At 45.2% G+C, this 20,059-nt stretch overlaps 1 protein-coding gene across 3 annotated transcripts in view; it reads left to right on the forward strand.

Annotated features, from left to right (window-relative positions):
* The window catches only part of CSNK1G1 (casein kinase 1 gamma 1), a 95,518-nt gene that overhangs the window by 550 nt on the left and 74,909 nt on the right, over positions 1–20,059 (forward strand). For 2 of the 3 annotated variants that reach the window (XM_015639388.3, XM_015639390.3), the window contains exon 2: positions 19,435–19,542. The gene's annotated coding sequence lies outside the window, so the exon portion shown is untranslated. The remainder of the gene's footprint in view (positions 1–19,434; positions 19,543–20,059) is intronic. The other variant, XM_015639389.3, reaches the window with a different exon arrangement.

Here is a 20,059-nt window from a genome sequence, read left to right on the forward strand (position 1 = left end):
GCTGTTTGGCACACTCTGGAACTCCAGGGGTTGGGGTTTGTCGTCTTATCCAAATCATGGAATCGGGATAATTTGGGTTGGAAGGATCTTAAAAGTCATGTCATTCCACCCCCTGCCATGGGCAGGGACACCTTTCACTAGACCACGCTGCTCCACACCACATCCAAGCTGGCCTTGGACACTTCCAGGGATGGGGCAGCCTCAACTGCCTCGAGAGGGTGACATCTTCCCTTCCAAATGTTTCACTGCTACCAACAGTCCCCTTTAGCTTTCCTCAACAGTGACTTCTCTGCTCGTGGAAAGTCTTCTGAGCAGAGTCCAAGCTCTGTTGAGCTGCCTCCCATGCCTGACTTCGTGTGGCATTTTCTGCCATCCTTGTTTCTGGGCTCACCGTGACCTGCCTGAAGTCCCACTGTCACGGGTGTGACATCAGACTTGACTTTTTTTTTACTAGTGACCTCATGCCTGTCAGCTTGTGCAGCCACTCCCAAAGTTCTCCAGGACCTGCCTTTTCCTTCTCTCAGCTTCCCAGCTGCCAGCTGGGATTTACCCAGATAAACCATCTCTACATCCCAGTAGTAGTCCAGTGCTGTGCTGGTAACTCAGTCTCTGTTGGGACAGGATGGTGGGTGAACTGGGAATCATGAGCTTTTTTCCTGTTGAGAAGCTCTTATCGAATATTAGCAGCATTTTCCCACAGATAAATTTCAAAAAAACCCAAAAAAAACAAAGGGTGCCTTTGAGTTATGAGTTTGTAGAGATTCAGGCTGCAAAATTTCTCAATGCTTGCCAGTGGCTCAAGTTCTGGAAGTGCCACCTGGATGGTGAAGTTTTACTGATGAGAGAATTTGGGTTTCATGACATTGCTGTTGTAGAGAGATGCAAACTCTGGTTATTTCCATGTGAAGCTGGGCTCACACTGGAGCTCTTGGAGTCAGGGATGAGCTGGAGGTGCTGCCAACAATAAATATCAGCAGGAATTCTTGTCCAAGGAAGGTGACCGCTGGCAAGGTGCGATCAGATAAGAAAAGAACTTAAATATCATGGTGTGTAATGAAAAAAAACATTATTAATAAAAAAAATATGCAGAGGTAGTTACGAAGAGTGGAGGTGAGAGCTGCCAGGGAAATCTCAGTTTCCATGTCAAAGTTCTGGCTGCTGGTATAGTGGCACCCTGGCACCGCTGATATTCCCGTCTTTTGGCAAAAATCTTGCTGACTCCAGTAAAATTTTAGGCAATTGGCTTGATAAAATCAGGTCTTTATGCTCACACCCTGCATAAGCACCTAAGCTTTTTTCAGATACAAGTGTTTCTTTAAAGAGTTCCTGCCCTGAAATCACCTTTTCTGGACTTGGCTAGTGCCTTTTTTATTCTTTAAGAACTGTTGGGTGGTGAGGGGGAAAAGTCTCATCTCTGCTTTCCTCTGTAAGTCTATAACTGTGTGTCTTCAATTGTTGGCCAAAAGTCCTCACAAGTGTGGGCCAATCTGGGCTCCTTGCTGTGTTTTTCTGGACATGAGGGCAGGGAACTCACACCAGAGTCTCACAATAAATTTATCTGTGGCTGGTACATAACCTGCCTGTGTTTATGCCAGAGTTGCTTCCTCTAAATCAGCTCTTCTCTCCGTTGGTGCTTTTGGAAAGCTCAGCCCAGCTGTTGGCTCCTTATTTTCAAACCATGCAGGACCTCTTTTCCGTGTTCTCTGTCTCTCTCTTCCCTGCACATGTTTGCTCAAAGCTAATCCCTGAGGGGAGCAGGGCACAGAAAGGCAGGGGAATGCTCTCTGGGATGCTGTGCTGTGCCATGCAGAATTTTTTTGTGCTGGAACGAGCTAATACCCTGTCTCTCTTTCTTCTTCCTTGGATTAAAGAGCTTCCCAGTTCATAGTAGTGTTTCTTGTGAAGTCTGAAGTGTGTGATCTTGCCTCATTCCAGCACATCTATCTTGCTCTTCCATAGGAGTTTTCATGTTGTTCCAGTTCTGTGTATTGGCAACAACTTGGTTTGCTGTGCCGGAGTCACCAATGGAAGCTCTTCAGACAGGTTCAGAACTCCACTGGGAGGGGAGTTGTGTTGTGAGCTGGGCAAGATCCTGAGTCCATCCTAGTCCACAGCCACTTGCTGCTTTCCCTGTCCTAACACTGCTCCCTTTTGCAGCTCTTGGGAAGCAATCAGCCGCTGTGTATTTTCAGGTTAACAGATGAAATCCTGTGTAATGCCTTAAAAAGTGCTACCAGATGAGACCAGGAATCCATTTGGCCTGGTATCCTGCTCACTGGTAACCAGGAGCAGATGCTTGGGGAGGGGAGAACACAATCCCAGCAGATCTAATCCAAGGAAATAGTGCTTTATTTCTCTCTCCTCAGCAGTTCATGACCTCTCTTGAGCCAGGTGTTGAATTTAGGAACCTTCATGCTTCTCTTCATTATATTCATGATTTTAGGAAAATAGTTTTTCCATTCCTGGTAGTCTCTTGGCTGAATTGTCCTCATGTATATAGACTTCCTGTGTCTCTTCTTGTTTCTCATGTCATTGCCAGCTCTGCTCCAGCCTCCTTGAGACAGGTAAGGAAGGAGGGGTTTGGCACAGGGCAATGGGAGACATTTACAGAGGTGCTGGGTTATATTTATGGTGCAGGTACCTCTTCAGAGGTATTTTAGAGGTATCTTATCCTATATTATCATCTCTGTAATTACAAATGTTGTGCTCATTAGTGTGTTGGTGTGGATCATGGTTTCTGTAGAATACTCTGCTGTAGTCCTGCTTCCCAGGGTTGGCTTGAGTTCAGTCTGTCATGTTTCTTGAAGTTGACATTAGGGTGGTTTTTCCTGATGTGCTGCTCTGTGAATTGTATCACCCACTCATATCACGAGATTTTACTGCAATTCCTTGGAGTCATGGCTCTTATTTACTTCTCATCCTGAATTATTCAGAGTAGCAAATGTTGTCATCTTAGTAACACAGCTCAGTGTCAAGCAGAATCCTTTGGTGAGTCCCTTCTGCTGCAAAACAGACCAGTGATACGTTCTTCCCCCGTTTTTACCAATTATTTATGTACGTGATGGATTTTTCCTTTTATCCTGTAGTTTTTCTCTGCAGAGAGCTTTGATGGATTCTGCCATGTAGTTGCTTTTTTCAATGGAGTGTATCAGCTGCTTTTCCCTTGTTGATGTGCTCTGTCCATTGCAAAAGGAAGAAGGAAAAGGGTAAAAAAGACAACAGCCCCTGACTCCTGGGACATGGTTTAATTTTGTACAATATAATTAGCCCTGCAGCAACTTAGGCTGGTCTTGCCCAGCACAGCTGCCTGGGGCTGCCCAGACGCTGCTGAATTGTTCTGTCGAAGCTGGGCCAAGAGACTTTTGGGTACCTGCTTTAATCAAGGGCACTTCCCCATCTCCTTCTGTGTGACACTGGAGTCAAGTGAGGCTGTTGATGTCACCCCATCGTCTTTTACCACCAAAAGCTTGATTTCTGGGGTCAAGCAGGGAGAGAGGAGATGGCCAAGCTCAACAGAGTATGTACAAAACACAATTTTAATTTCTGGGAGATGTTGTCTGATGAATCATTAACACAATAATAGATCATGTGGCTTCTAACCCTTTTTTTCTTTCCTTACTAAAAGCTTGTAAATTTAGATTTTGTTTCCTTCTTGGACATTTAGCTTTGCTGTACATATGGGTTGGCTTTGATTGCTTGGTCAGATCGCGCTGTAGGGCTCACACCAATATTCCAGCTGCCATCCAAGGTGTAGGCAGGAATTAGTTTAGATTAGATGTTAAGATGGAATTCTTCTCTGTGAGGGTGGTGAAGGCCTGTAACAGGTTAACCGGAGAAGCTGTGGCTGCCCCATTCCTGGAAGTGTCCAAGGCCAGGTTCAACAGGATTTGGGGCGCCCTGGGATTGTAGGAAGTGTCCTTGCCCATGGCAGGAGGTGGAACAAGATGATCTTTAAGGTCCCTTCCCTTCCAAACATTCCATGGTTCTGAGTTGCTGCTTCTCGCATGCACTCCTGGGGAACAATCACTTTTTGCTGTTTAAGAGCTTGGTCCTGGTGTCACACAGACTGAGCTGGCATTTGCTCTGGTGACATGGAGGGATGTGGGGCCTGGTTAATGCCACGTGTCCCGCTTGTGCAGCCCACTGGTGACAGTGTGACAGCTGCTGCTCTGCTGTCTGAGGCTCTGATTTTCTGGATTAAACTTGTAGTTCTGATTTACAGGGGATTCCTTGTTGACACAAAAACCTTGAGTTGCTCAAATGGTGGTGTCAGCTTAGGTCCTCTAAATGTTTGCTTAGTCCTTGTGGGTTTTTTTAATGTCTAGTGGTTCCTCTACTCTCCACTGTGTTTTGAATGAACTTGCTATGTTCACTTGCAGACCAGACATTTGAGTTTTTCCATTATATTTTCAGACTTCCACCATTTGTGAAGAAACACTCCTGAGCCTTGTTGTTGTCTTTCCATCTGACTTGCACTGTGTTGATTTTTTTTCTAGCTGTGGATTTTCACATGGCTAATTCTTGTCCCATCTGTAGGAGTTCTTGAGGAGATGAGGCTCTTATGAATCACCTTCTTTCCCCCCAAAGATGCATCTTCCTCAGATATACTTCTCTCTGGATCTGCTGGCTTTCTCTGTTCCTCTTCTGCAGTGTGAGAGGAGCCTTTGATTTGATTGCAGAGGCCACTGTTGTGGTGCTGTTTTGATCCATTCAGTCCTCGTTCTTGCACAGACTTCCAGTTGTCCCAAAACCTTCTTGGTTCCTAAGGAACCCAAGCCCGAGTGTGGGAGCCATTCTTTGAGATGCAGTCACACAAGTCTTCCTCGTTGTCTTCCTATTCTCAGCAAGAATTTTGGCCCTGGATGCTTCCCTCCTCTTTTGCTGCCTGCACCCTTGCAGACAAGAGACTGAAGTGCTAGGACAACGGGGAATGGCTTCCCACTGCCAGAGGGTGGGGTTATATGGGTTACTGGGAAGAAAGTCCTCCCTGTGAGGGTGCTGAGGCCCTGGCACAGGTATCCCAGAGAAGCTGTGGCTGCCCCACCCGTGGCAGTGTCCAAGGCCACGTTGGAGGGGGCTTGGAGCAACCTGGGCTAGTGGAAGGTGTCCCTGCCCATGACAGGGGGATGGAATGAGATAGGCTTTAAGATCCTTCCAACCCAGCCCATTCTGGGATTCTGTGAAGTGCAAACATCTCAGAATTGTTATACCTACTTCATCTCTATGTTCCACATTGACACCCCTCCACCTTTGTTTTTCACTTGAGGGAGGGGATATTTGAACTCCTTGTTAAATGGCCCGTTTCATTTCTGGTTCATCAGACTCTCCCTACCTTTTAAACAATCCCTTTTTTTCTTAGACATTGGCAAAAGCAACAATGAGACTCAATAGGGGTGAAATTACCATTTTCTCCTGGCTTTTCATATGTTCTTCCTTCCTGTCAGATCCATTTGGAGCAGCCCATCTCTTGCAATGGATAGGTGTCTCTTACCTGTCTGAATCTTCTGGTTTGCTTTGCTCGTCTTTGAGCAAATCTCTTCCAGAGAACAGCTTAATAGCCTGAAAAGTTGACAGTGATTCCACCCTCAAGATCAGGCTGACAGTTTCTGTGTTGTGGAAGACAATTGAATAGCTTGGATTTGCTACTCTGAGCATTTAATGCAGGAATTAGGGATATTCACTGGGGAGATGGGAAAGTTGTTTTCCTGTCTGCCTCTGCTCTCCTGCTCTTTTTTTTTTTTTTTTTTTTTCCCTTTCCTTTTTTTTCTTCTTTTTTTCCCTTTTTTTTTTCTTTTTTTTTTCTTTTTTTTTTTTCACCTTATGGTTTTATTATGACATTCCTTTAGGCTGGGAATATTGTGTCTGTTTACAAAGATGTGAGGATTTTTCTGCAGTCCCAAATCTTTTTCCTGAGGTCACTGTGTCTCTGTAGCTCTCTTAGATGAGTTGGCCACATTGTGTGGGGTGCATTAGAGGAGGCCACATCATTTATTAAATATCCTGAGTAGCTGTTGTCCTATATACATGTTTTAATGTCTAGTGATAAAGCCTGGGGAGTTCATGCAGTTTGTGCTGAGGTTAAGAAAACTCTGAAATACCTGCTTCCTATAGAGCTATTCCTTTTTCCCAGCCCACAAGGAATTTCTGTGCATCAGTGCCAAAGCTAGTTAAATCAAGTTGTAGGAGAAACCTATTTGAGCTCTGTGAAACCAACCTGTCTGACATGTTTCCTGGAGCTATTTATTTTATGCTGGAAAAGATGGTCTCTTCCATCTTACTGATTTTGCTGTGGAATTCAGTTCATGATTTAACCCTGCCATGCCCTGGGCTGATCCCCCAATATAGGCAGTGGGTGGATTCTGTCCATCTGCCCTGCTCAGGTGTGACCCCACCTGCAGCTGCCTCCAGCTCTGGGATCCAGTGTCAGAAGGATGTGCAGCTGCCCAAGGCAGTCCAGAGGAGGCCAAGGGCTGGAGTCCTGCTCTGGAGCCACACTGGGAGAGCTGCAGGTGTTCATCAAGACAAGACTCCAGGGAGACCTTAGAGCCCCTTCCAGTGCCTAAAGGAGCTCCAGGAGAACTGAGGAGGGAGTTTGGACAAGAGCCTGGGGTGCCAGGACAAGGCAGAATGGTTTCCCACTGCCAGAAGGCAGAGTTAGATTTGATACTGGGGAGAAATTCTTCTCTGTGAGGGTGGTGAGGCCCTGGCACAGTTAATACCTTGTTTGTAGAAATAAGCCAAACTCAGTCTTTCCTTTGTTTTGCACATTCATGTCTGAGTTACAAGTCAGAGGATAGATTCAGATCATTTCAGTTGTCATCCTTCACATTAATGGAGGGCTCACAACAGGGAAAACTAATGCAGGAAATCTGTCTGCATCTGTCTAGTCTTGCACTCAGCAGGTATTTAAATCAGGTATATAATTGACCATAGATTCATTGACGTCAGGTTGGCATCGCCTTTAAGATCATTGAGCCCAGCCATTAAGGTTACTTCTCTTATATAAAATTCTTTAGATGGGTTTTGGAAGGGTAGCAGTTTGAAGTTTCTCAGACTTGCTGGATTCTTCAAGCTTTCATTCCTCACTCAAAATTCCCTCCAGATCTGACTGCTGTTTGGGTCTCTTACAACAAATGAGAAGAAGTTCTCTAAAATGCAGCTTTAATATTGTTCATCAATGGTGGCAATTCTGGCAAGTGTAAAGGAAGAATTTGACTCTTCTCAAGGTTGGAACAAGCTGCTTCATTGTGCATCAATCCCATCCTGCCAGATCTTGGCTATCCTTAGTTACCTTGTAACTGTCTTCCTTGGTAATGCACAAGACCAGTTTAGTTTCTAAAGTTTATTTTTATTTCCTAGATCTTAAAAGAACAAGTTTCAATGAGCAAATGAAACTAAGAACCTTTAACATCTTATTTTAATGAAGCAGAGGCCACAGGCTTTGTAGTTGTCTCTTCTTAAGTCCGGGTTAGACTTCAAAGGTCTCGCCTTTAGGAGTTTCATGCCGACTCATTCTTGCTGTCACTTTTTGGCAGGTCACAGCACTCTGGTTTGTGGTGGGAGAAGGGACTGAGGCAGCACGTGCTTTAAGTAACTTCTTAGATGGAAATAAATGCTTCCAAAATACCTGCTCTGTGTCATTCCTCCAGGTAGTGAGGTTCTTGAAAGTGTTCAAGGCCAGGTTGGATGAGGCTTGGAGCAACCTGGTCTAGTGGAAGGTGTTCCTGCCCATGGCAGGAGGTGGAACAAGGTGGTCTTTAATGTCCACTCCAACCCAATTCAGTCTATGATTTTATGATTCTTCCCCTCCCTGAATGATTTTCACTCCCTGGTTGAAACTCTCTCATTTTTCTAGCCACAGCCTACCTCAGCTGGCTTGCCTTCAGAGCTGGCTTGGATGCTTTGGAGGCCCTCGGGTTCTCCAAATGATCATCTTGCAGCTGACATCAGGTCTGTAGCCACTTTGGCATCTGATACTGCTTCCCAGCTGTCCTCTCTTTGGAAAGGTTTTGACCGGTTTCCTGTTCTGAAGCAGCTATGTGCAGTGTTGGCAGCGCTGAGGCTTCAGTTTGACTTGTGATAGATGCAATGCCAGTGTGGTAAATCATCACTGGGCTGTGCTTTGCATCTCTGGGGGGAATATCTCTGCTCAGATCCCTGGTATTCTGTGATTAAAATCCAAGGCTGGTGTTAGGCTCCAACACAATACACAGCTCTTTGGTTTTGTGTGGATTTGCTGGGTTCAGTGATGGTACTTGGTGGTTTTTATCCCTTTGAAGTGTTAGGAGTTACTGGCTATGCCAGAATGCCTTTGCCTGTCAAGATCCATGACTGGGTGCAGGATGTTTTGGAACCACTTGTTCTGTTCTTCCTGGTGCTTCGACTTTAAGGAGACAAGGTGATTGAAGACAGGGGATTTGGGGGAAGCTGGCTGCTGTGGTGATAGCTACAGGTTTTGTCTGGGGGACCTAGGGGTCATGGCTGCTTCTGGCTGGGGCCTCTGCAGGGCCAGGTTTGGTAAGAGCAGTGATGTGCAGGGTGACTGTTGGATGTTCAGGTAGCCTTCTGTGTCACCATCTGTTTGCAGAGGTGTGAGGGGATGGAGCGTGACTTCCAGATGCCTTTTGGAACATGTACACTCAACATCTAATGTGAGAAACCTTGTGCCTGGTTTGACTTGGTGCAGTCATCTTGGTAATCCTGGCTTTGCATACTTGAGCTAATGCTCCTGTTTGAGTTTCTGGCATCAAAATACATTCTTGAGCATCTCTGGAAGGCCTGTAGGGCTAAGGCAGATAGCTCAGAAGTTCTGCAGTGGTGTCTTGAAACCAGATTCTTTAACTTGTTTTTTCCTGTGGGTAGATTCTTGCAGTGATCCTAGGCATCAAACCTTGGTTGACTCCTGTGGTCCTTCCGTGGGCTTTTGGCTGATACTGATCCTAAGACCTAACACAGTTGAAGAAGCTGAGTCACCCCTGCCTCATTGGCTTGGAAAATTATTAAATGATTGACAAAACTGTTGGCTGAGACACTTTTTTGGTAAACCAAGGCTTGTCTTCAATCGGCCTTTGCTAACATTTACAAAAGCTTGGACTAATCCCTGAGTTCTTGTCTATCTGCTCTTGTGTAGTTGTTAGAACTGTAGTGCGAGGTGAGGTAGGGGAAGAAATGTGCTTGCTAAGGAGGTGTTTTAAAATATATTTGTGCTGAAACCCCATCTGGTAAATCTTCCCGAGCTCTTCCTGCCGACTCTGAATGTAGTAGTTTGCACATTCAAGTGAACCAGCCCTAACAGGATCACGGTGTCCCAGTGGCAAGTTTGTGGGGTACTCAGAGACAACTCCTCTTTGATGGATTGGGATTGGGGTCCCCATTAATAGCTTCAAGATCATTTGCAATTAAATGGAAGTCTTCCATGGGATTTACCCTAGGACCCGTGCTCCACACCAGTATCTGAGCTTCCCATAACTAACAGACTTGCCTGAGGCACAGGTGGCTAAATTTAGTCTTCCAGCGAGCTTGGCGTGACCTTGTGCTGCAAGGACTTTGTACTTGTATCTCTCTCAACACGGAAACACTGGTTTTGTGTGGTGGACAGAGCTTTGAGGCTCCATGATGCTAAACAGCTTTTTGTGTTTGTCATTGGCCAGCGCTTCCAGTGTGGCTGTTGGCAGGAATTAACTCCAGATCTGAATGCAGTACAAAAGGTTCATGAGTGATCTACTGGTACAAAGCCATCCTCACCAGTGGGTATTAAGGCTTCAAAGGAGACAGACAGGATGTGGTGCATAGAGCAGATTACTTGGTAACAAACAGTTCTAATTGACAGCTATGCTGAAGATTAGGGCTTGAAAGTGGAAGTTGAATCAAAGCAGCTTCATACAGATGCAGTTTCTGAACTGTGGGAAATGTAATGTTTGGCTTCAAGGTAACGTGAAGTTTATCTGTGCAAAACAGCACTTTGCTTCAGCTTCTGGGAGAAGTTAGTGGTATGTGTGAGGTGGTGCACAGAGGTGGCCAGTTCTGGCACATGCTTCCTTGCCTCCCTGTGTGAAGTGGGGCTTATCCTCCATGTTCAACTTTAGCAGCTTCTCATTGAAGCAGTTTCTAATTAAATACGTAATTCAACCTGTGAGCATAATGAAGAAGATGCCTTCAGTGTGCACTCAGAGTACTTCTCTGCAATCCTCCAAAAATGCCAGGCTCCTCTGAAGCTGGCAGCACGCTGCCAGTTGAATGGGAAAAGTTTCTGGGAAGTGGAATGGGATTTTTGGGTGTCTGCCATGCTGTTGGGGAGCACAGTGAGTGCTGTGGGTTTTTTGCCTTGTGAAGGAAACTCTTTTGCAGGTGAGTGGGCACACCCCTTTTGGTTGGCATGGGCACAGCGTGGAGCTGTTGGGATTCATCTCTCTGGCATTGACTTGGTTGTTGTTGATGCGCTGGTCTCTTGCTTGCTGCAGGTAGTACACATTGTTTCATTTTTTGGAAGCATAAAATATTAATCTGATTAAGGATTAGGGTGGTTTGAGTAATACACTGAGTGGATTGCAGTGGGTGAGTGTGTGACTACTCCTGCTGTGTTGTGCATTTCTGGTCATTGCATCTTCATCAGGGTTGGAAAACATGGAGAGGGAAAGTAAAGTTGAAGGTGGATGAGAAGCTGCCTATCCTGGGCAGTCTGAAATGCCTGAGACTCTTGGGATTGGGAGGATTTCTTTAAAAAGCAGGCAGGAAACTTCTGAATGTTGTTCTGGAGCTGTGTAGAATCTGTTGTTTTCAGCATGTCCATAAAATAAATGCTGGTAGGATTGGGCAGTTGTGTCCATGCCAACATCTGTAATCCAGCAGCAGCAGATCCTGGAGCAAACAGCAGAAGTTTGCTGCTCCCTGGATCATCCTCAATTGTCATGGACAGAATTGACACAAGTGTTCTTGTACTATTAATTCCACCTTTATGAACCTCCTGCCTTTCCAGGATCCTGGGGCAGCATGAGGAGGTGGTATTTCTGAAGAGCTCTGGAGGATGCCTTAGGGATTCTTAGAGGAGGGGAAATCTCCAGCTGTTTCCAGGATACTGTCTATATCTCCAGGTCTCCCATGCTGTGCTGCTCAAAGGAGATTTGCTGTACAATGTGCTGAGGCTTATGAGTAAGAGCATTCTGGGGGGGATAGGTAGAAACGGAAAGGAGGGAAATAAAATTAGAAATTCGGGATGAAGAAAGGAATTGAACATAAAGTTCTTGGTCCCTTTAAAAGAGAAAAATTACTGAAATTCCACCTTTCTATGCAGAAAGTGGGAAGAGGTGATCATAATGCCTCTCTTCAGCTTTCTTAGCGTGGGATCCGGCAGGCAGCTGGGCTGGCAATCCAAGCTGATAGCCCAGAACAGAGCAGGGACAGCCAAGAGTGAAGCAGCACAAGTTAATGTCCTGCTCTGTGTCCTACTAATTACATGTAGTGTATGTGTGTGTGTGTATATATATATGTACATATGTATATGTAGGGGTGATCCCATATGTCCCTGGGGCTGTTTCACTTGTGTTCATGTCATGGCTGACCAACTGTGGGTTGCTTTTTAGCTTCCTAATCTGTGCCTGCTAAATCTAGTTTTAATCAGACATTGACCTATTAAACTAGTAATTTTAAGGATGGATGAGGAGCAGTTAATGTAGTTTCATACCTAAACATGAAACTTAGTGTTTCAATACTTTTCCTGAGATTGAAACATCAATGTTCACAGCTTGAAGTCTTTTTTGTTACCTCTGCAGAGGTACCTGCTGTGCCCAAAAGGGGAGATTTTGTCCTGCCTTTCCCATATACTGCTTGTCAAACCTGTTCCTGAACTGCCCTGAGTTTCTAACCTGGCACAGAGCTCTCCAGGTATTGTTGGGTTGGTTTTCTCCTGTTGCTATAATGAGTTAGACTTGCTCAGCAGTGGATCTGATAAGGGGAGAAACCACTGGGGCTTCCTGCAGCTCTTTGGTTATTCTGTGTTACAGAGAGCACGTGTAGGTTATCTTTCAGAGGTGCTGTTTAATCCTGGTGTCAGTTCTAGGCTGCAGGCATTGTCCCAGCTTTTGGGGCACCTGCAGGCATTGTCCCAGCTTTTGGGGCACATGTGGATTGTTGTGGGGTTCGCAAATGGAGAAGGAGAACCAGAAGCAGCAAAAAACCTGGGATCTCCTAAAAACTTGAGCAGCAGCTGCAGAATCCCTGAGGAAGGGAAACTCCTCAGCTTAATTCAGTGTCGCTCCCTCTCTTTCGAGAGCCATGGTGTCACCTGAGCATGTGGTGAGCTTTTGGAATCTCTCAAGTAAGGAAAAAAGGATCTTAAATATCTCCATTTGGGTTACTGGCTTGTGCTTAGGCCTGAAGAGGGGTGTGAGCTGAGCTGGCTGTTTGAAAGAGCATTAAATCAAGGGTCTGTTATTGATTGAGTGAACCCATGTAGTAAGGGGGGAATGTGGAGCAAATCATCATTTCTGTGCAGGTTGGGGGCAGCGAGTGCTCCAACAGCTCTGTTATCCTTTCTTCAAAAGAATGAGTAGAACTGAAGCAACTCATCTTCAGATGTGAATCAAAGGGATCTTCTAAGAAAACTCCTTAGAATAGATGGGATTTTATTTTATTTTTTTATATTTTTTATTTTATTTTTTATTTTTATTTTATTTTTATTTTAGTTTTTATTTTATTTTTTATTTTATTTTCTATTTTATTATTTTTTTATTATTTTTTTTTAAGTATTACTGCATGATGGTCCAGGTAGAGATTGGCACCTGGAATGTGAACTCAGCCATGTCTGAGAGCAAATGCCATTTGGTACAACTTTACACTTAGGAGGGCTTTGTTCCTCTTGCCAGAGGCACTGGGGGTGGCAACATTTCTTGTAGAGATGCTAGAAGGATATTAACTGTGAGATTCAGGTAACTCATGAAGGGATCCTTGGAAAAGAAGAAATTAATACAAAATATGAGCAAGGTGCAATGTGATAGTGGTAATCGAGACTGTGTGAGCTACATACTGTGCACTTCAGAGAGGGACATAAGGTGAGTGAGTGCTGTGTAAAGGCACTTTGGGCAGGTTGTGATCAGAGTCTTCCTCACAGCCTTTTTCCATAAGATAATGAGAGTTCAAAATCCCACTTTGAAATATTTTTCATAAGTCGGTGTTTGGTCAAGGTGGATGTCCATGAACTCAGGGCAGCCAGCCCCATACTGGGTGCTGTTGTGAAGAACCTTCTGCTTGTGCGGCAGGGGAAGCCTAAAAAGGGGAAAAAACTCCATTTCTTTTCAACAAAAAGAGTAAAAAGCAGATGTTTCACATTAAAATATGTGCTTGTTTTTGCCTGAGCCACACGCTCTCTTTCTTCCAGACTACTGTTTCTTGCACAGTATCTGCAGCTGCTGCAGGGGAAAAGGTTAAATCATCTTAAAGTGAAAAGTAAAATACTCCATGGGTGGGCTTTCCCTCTTTGAGTTTCAGGCTCTGAAAGCTGTACCAGACAGGTCAGGGTTTGGGAGCAGAGGCTCACACTGAAAGGACAAATTAGAGTTCTCTTCATGAGCATCCTCAGTCGGGTTGTCACATCTCTGTGCTCCTAGGCTGAGGTGTCACCAAACCACATCATATGGAATGATTGCTGCTGGAAGCACGCAGTGCAGCTCAGTGCTGGGAATACCTCAGGTATAGTCAGGGAAAACATATCATGAAATTTAATTTAGAATAAGCAGGCCTCTGATCCTGATGAGTCAAAAGATTTTAAGAATCTCATTCCATGATGTTCCTGTGTTGCAAGTAGACTCTACCTGAAGTTGCCTTCATGTTTTCTCTAAATTTTTTATTCTTGTATTATTTGAGGCACTGTTCTGTTCCCTTTCATCACAAAGATGGTTGGCATCAGTTTTGAAGCCTTCAATATTTTGCTGTTAATAAAGTGTAAGCCCCTATTATGTGTTAGGGACAGCTTACGGGGAATATCAAGCCTTCACGTGCTGGGATTGTATTTGGCATGGCATTAGGTAACTCCAAAAAATATTTGCTGTTTTCCTTTTGTAAATACAGAATTGAGATCTAGACCTGTTTGTAGCATTCCCTTGGTGTGTTGGAGGTATGCAAGCTACTCATGACTTAAGAGAATTGGGAGAGAGATGTCTGATGGGTTTTCTAAGACACAGGTTTTTATAATTTTATTTTTTTACCTTGGTGTGAGCTGGTAAAGGCTGTTCTGAGCAGTGCTCAAGTACAGTGTGGGACAAAGGCTGACTTTCTTTTTCTTCAGCTGAGCAGAATGAATGCAGATATCAGCTTTGGGGTGTATTCAGGGAGGAATTTGCAAATTACTGAGTCCAAGCAGGAGCTTTGCTTCGAGTGCAGTCATGAAGACATTCATCTCTCTGTCCAGCTCTTCCTCAGGCATTGAATGTGTTTGGTTTTGGCAAAAAAGGCAGCAAAACCTACTCAACAACGTATGACTTTTCCCCTTTTGACCCTGCTACATTCCATGTTTTTAGGGCAGACAGCCTTAATGTGTCATTGAGGTCCTTTCTGCTTCACTGCTGCTCTGCTGGTTTTGCTGTCTACTGATAATCGGCAGATAATGTCGCTGATTTATTCACAGCAAAATGTTGTTTATTGAGTCTGTGCAGTCAAAGTTTGTATCTCTTCCTCTTCTGCCAAGAAGTGTTTGTTTAGACCTGTCTGACATTAAAGGGTCAGCGATGGGGGGTAAGTCAGGTCACAAAACCATCGGGTGCCTGTGGGAGGACAGTCCACTGCTGCTGTCACGAGGTCCAGAGAGGATGAAATGGAGTTGGCAGAAAGTGGGTTCAGATGTTGTTCAGGTAGCCAGGGATTATTGTGGCTACAAAAACTTTGTGTGAGTCTGGAGAAGAACTGGACACACTCAGGAGGAGGCTGCACAGAGTGTTCTTGATAGAACTGTAGAATGGCCTGAGTTGGAAGGGACCCAGAAGGATCAGCAAAGCCCAGCTCCTCACCTTGCAATCACCCTAGCAATCACACCCAGAACACTCAAGATGCTCAAACTGACTTGGGGAGATCCAGAAATACAAACCACTGGACATGGAAAAATGCATAGTATTCTTTCTCTCTTCCTTCCCTTCCCAAACATGTGTGCATGGGAGCTGTTCCAAGCTGGAGGTCAAGCTAGCTGTGCCCTATTCTTTGGTTCACCTCTTTGGCTCTTGGAGGACATGACATGAGGTGTTTCACCTCTGAATTGGATCATCAAATCCAACTCCTGGTGCTGCACAGGCACCCCAGCAATCCCACCCTTTGCCTGAGAGTGTTGTCCAAAAGCTCCTTGGGCTCTGGCGGCCTTGGGTCTGTGACTGTCCCTGGGAGCCTGTTTGGTGCCTGACCACCCTCTGGGGGAAGAACCTTTTCTTAAGGTCCAACCAAACCCTCCCCTGACACAGCTTCAGCTTCATATATTTAAAGGTATATGCTGAAGCTGTCTGGCAGAGTTGAGGTGTCCTGAAGGGGCTTTACCACACACCAGAAATGCTCCGCAGAGACCACACCATATTTTCCATATGGGTGTAGAATGCTTTGAGAGTCTGCTGATGTGAACCCCCCCAGTCCAGGACTGATGAGTTGCTTTTCAGTCACTTGTTTCTGGAGAATTACACATCCTGTTTCCAAAGAATTACACATTCTGGCCTGCTAAGCTGGGTTCTCATTGTCTGAGCTCAACACAAGTGCTGGAGCATCATGTTGGCTCTTGAGGTTGCATTTCATCATCCAGTGCTGGTGGGAACGTTGCACTTTTTCTGCTGTGCTCGGTGGTGTGAGCACTTTGGAGCAGTGTCCATTAGGTTGGAATATGAATATCTTGTGCTTTAATTTGGGAAGAGTACAAGCACCTGTAGCCTAAAGATGAGAAGCTTTTCCAAAGTGCTACCCAGAGTTTCGTGCTGCTAACTGGTAATAAAATAATAATGAGCTGAAGTATGAAAGATCCAAAAACTGTGTACCAGCTTCCTGGGAGCTGTGGAGAAGTGGATTTGGAGAGTCACCTTCCCTGCTGTGGCAGAAGCCATGTCTTCCTCAAGGAGCCAAAAAGTGGATTTGCTGTACCCCCACCTTGGAAGCACTACACCACAGAAGTCACACCTCCTTTTTCAGGCTGGCAAGCATTTCCCTGGCCCCTGGAGGAGATGAAAGGCCTGGTTGTGTACACTAGGTAGTAAATACTAGCTTTTCACAGTTTGTACTCTGAAACTGAAATGAACTTCTCATCTGCTCCTTGCTTTGAAAGGTAATGTGGAAAACAAGCAGCAAGGCTTAAAGGTTCTGGTGGAGCCCTGTTCTCTCACACTGACAGCTCAAAGAATTTTTGGGGGTCTTTGTGGCTTCTCCAGCCAGTGTGGTGGTAATTCTGTGATATTCAAATAATGGTTTAGGTTGAATGGGCCCTCAAACCTCATCTTGTTCTGATCTCTACCATGAGCAGGGACACCTTCCACTAGACCAGAGCCCTGTCCAGCCTGGCCTTGAATACTTCCAGGGATGGAGAGTCCACAGTCTCTCTGTTAAAGTGCCTCACCTGTATGAAGCAAAGAACTTTGTCCTAAAGTGGCCTTTGAGGGCTGACCAACAAGCTGCTTGTTGTTCATGTGCTGGGAAGAGACAGCTCTGCTGTGCTTCTCTTGACTGATGCAGAGGGCTTGTCCTGAATACAGGTGTGTGGAACCCAAACCCAGCTCCACCCCCCTGAATGCTTCATGTTCTCCTGCCTTTAGCACTCTGGAAAATAAATAACTCTTCTTGCTGAAGTGCCTGGTACAAAGCAGAGCATCCTCATGGAAGGATCCCAAACGACTCCTGCATGGCTGTAAAACATGGAGGCCTGTTCAGCTCCAGGTGTGTCTCTGGGCCTAAGGCCTCTCTGGAGCCATCCATGCTAGGACATGTCATGGGCTCAGTGTCTGGAGATGCTGATTAAGTGCAAAAAGAGTTAATTATTTGTCAAGAGCTAGAAAGGATCCCACTTGCTAGTCATAGTTTCAGACTTCCTCTTTTGTTGTCATTCTTCATTCTGCCTTATTCTTCCCTTCACCCAGGGACATGGCCCCTGGATTTTCCATAATGTCAGGCTTTGGGCATCAAGGCTGGATGGAGAGGGAGAAGCTGGGACTTGTTACTGTGATAAACTGGTGCTCTAACCAGGCTGTCCACATATTCTCACTTGCTAACCATTGCTTTCTGCTGCTGCCAGAGGTGCCTTTCTGCTCCATGCCCTGCTTGCAGCTAAACGAGATTCCTGGCGTCCTGGCCACATTTGACATGGGCAGGATTTCTGGATGTATGGCCTGGGAAAGGATGGAGACCAAGCTCTGCATTTTGAACTTTGGGTTCTCTCAGGATGCTGGAGTCACATCTGCGTGAACGTGCGAGTCATGTTTGCTGTCCTTCAGGTCAAAAGCTCTGTTGAAAAAAGGTCTTGAATGAGGTGCAGATGGGTTTTGTCACTTGGCCTTGCCAGTGGGAAGTGAAGTCTGACCAGTGCAGGGATTCTCCCACATGACACTTTGATCCTCTGTAACATGTTGGTCATCTTGTTCTTTGAGCAGAACATGAATAATGCCTAACCCATGGGTAAAACCTGAACCTACTATGGCATGAGATGATTTATTTACCTTTATTCCTAAAGTGAATCATTGTACCATGGCGTGTACTACAAATAGAGTCTTCTGTTTCACTTCCTTGTTTGGAGTCACCACCAAACACTGGGATTGGCATAAGGAAAATGAGCAACTTTCTGGCCTGTGAACCCATCTGGAGTTTTTATGCACAGCTTTTGGTTTTCCTTCTAAGTAGGGCAAGAAAAGCAGAGCTTAAACAGTGTTCAGCATTTAAATATGTAGACTGTTATGTTAATGGGGTGGTCCAGTTTTTTGCCCAGGAGTGTATGACAAATGATTAAATAAAGCTGCAACCCCTGTTTTCCTGTGAATAGATGCTTGTGTTTTTGCTTTCTTTTAAGTCTTGGTTTGGTACAGGTTTGGCTGGTTCTTCCTTGCTGCAGCCTCTGACCTGGTCAAATAACTTGGAATTACTTCAGTATGATGTAGAACAAAAGTTTGCCTTAAATGCTTCAGAGTGGATTTTATATTGAGGGCTACATTCATCTCCCTAATGTCTTTTCATTTGAGAGGAATGAGTGTCACTGCTTGAACACTGGAGTAGTGGTTTGTGTTCCTCACACTGGTGGTTGGCTTCATTCCGAAGCTGGTGCTGGATAATTGTAGAGGAGGATTAATTAATGATAGCTGTTGGGAGCTTGTAAGGACTTTGAAAGTCTGCTACAACCCCACTGAGCAGTCCTCCAGGACTTTTCAAGGACAGAAACCATGAACAACATCAGAGAAGCATGGATGTGACTTGGACTGGACTGACCACAATCTCCTGGAAGGATGGGGAAGAGGTGGACATCAAATTCCCACATGCTTCAGTCAAAGTGGTGTCACTCAGCAGCACAGCCATAGTGGCTGTGGTCTGTCTTGCACTTCATGTTGGGGAAAGCAAAAACACCCTCTGGTTTAAGATATTAATGTGGACCTTTACTGCTGCCTTGCTGGAACAGTTGGAAAAATAAGGATAAAGTGCTAACTTAGCTTGGGATACCCACTGGAGGGCTGGTTGCTTTTAGCCTGTGTAAGGGAGTCTCCTGTGGTGTTTCAGAAGAATCTTCTTTTAATGATTGTCAGAGCTTTTCAGAACTTAAAAGTTTCTTTTTAAATTTTTCATTTTTGTTAGAACTATCCATGTGTTTTCTTCCAAAGGACATTACATGCCCAAGTTTTGAGTGCAGAACAGAACAAGCTGTCTCTGGGCAGAGATACCCAGAAACAGTTCCATTTCGGTTTGACTTCCACGCCTGTCTTACAGTGCACTCCCCCTCAGAAACTGCTGTTTGTACCCTGGGCTCTGGAGGGTGTTTTTTAAGGAAGAAAGTCACAACAAAAAAAAACCAAACCCTTGTGCTTCCTTCTGACCAAGGTACCTGGAGCAGGGCAGGAGATGGAGCCAGCCCAGGCATCCTGTGTCAGGGGAGTTCAAGTTTGAGAACCTCTTTCCCAAGGTGGGGAAACACAGTTTACCAAAAACCAAACCTCCAATTACTGAGGAGAGAGAAATATCTATTTTTTAAGGGAACACTGTCTTCTGAGCTAAAGTACACATTATTTATTGTATGGAAAGCTATGAGTTTCCCCTGACACGGGGTAAGGAGAATGATTTTCCTATGAGCAGTGGGGTTTGGCTCTGTTTCATCCCCAGTACTTGGAAACTGCCGTATCCAACTGGAACCAAACAATGCCTTTCTTGTTTTTACTGAGAATACAGTAAGATTGGAAGTCACTGGTGTGAACTGTTGCATGGAGATTTCCTAAAATGTGCTTTCTTCACCAGGTCCAGTACAGATATGAGTGCCTGGCTCCTCTGCTGCTCCCGTGCCCCAGCACTCACTGCCCTGTGATTTTGGACAACAAGCCTAAGAAGTGAGTTACACATCCTGTGGTGAGTGTCACATGCCTTTGATATTCTGGAGTGTCTTAGCTTGGAGCTCAAATATTCCTTCCTAAAAAAGCCAAACTCACCTTTATTTGTAAGAGGCACCTCCCTTATGGAAACAGGGAGAACTGAGGGTGTTAAGCCTGGGGAAGGGAAGGTTGCATGAACACCTCAGAGCACTTTCCGTGGTCTGAAGGGGCTACAGAGAATCTGGAGAGTTCATCCAGAACTGTAGTGACAGGACAAGGGAGAATGACTTCAAACTGAAATAGGGGAAATTTGGTTTAAATACAAGTGAGAAATTGTTCCCTGTGAAGGTGGTGAGGCCCTGGCAAAGGTTATCCAGAGCAGCTGTGGCTGCCCCACCCCTGGAAGTGTCCAAGGCCAGCACATGGCTTGGAGCAACTTGGGATAGTGGAAGGTGTCCTTGCTCATGGCAGGGGGTGGAACAAGCTGATCTTCAGGGTCCCATCCAACCCAAAGCATTCTGTGATTCTTTGATTCTCTGTATAAGGCAAGACAC

The sequence above is a fragment of the Parus major genome, chromosome 10 (assembly GCF_001522545.3).
Source record: "Parus major isolate Abel chromosome 10, Parus_major1.1, whole genome shotgun sequence".
In the NCBI taxonomy this organism is placed as follows: Eukaryota; Metazoa; Chordata; class Aves; order Passeriformes; family Paridae; genus Parus; species Parus major.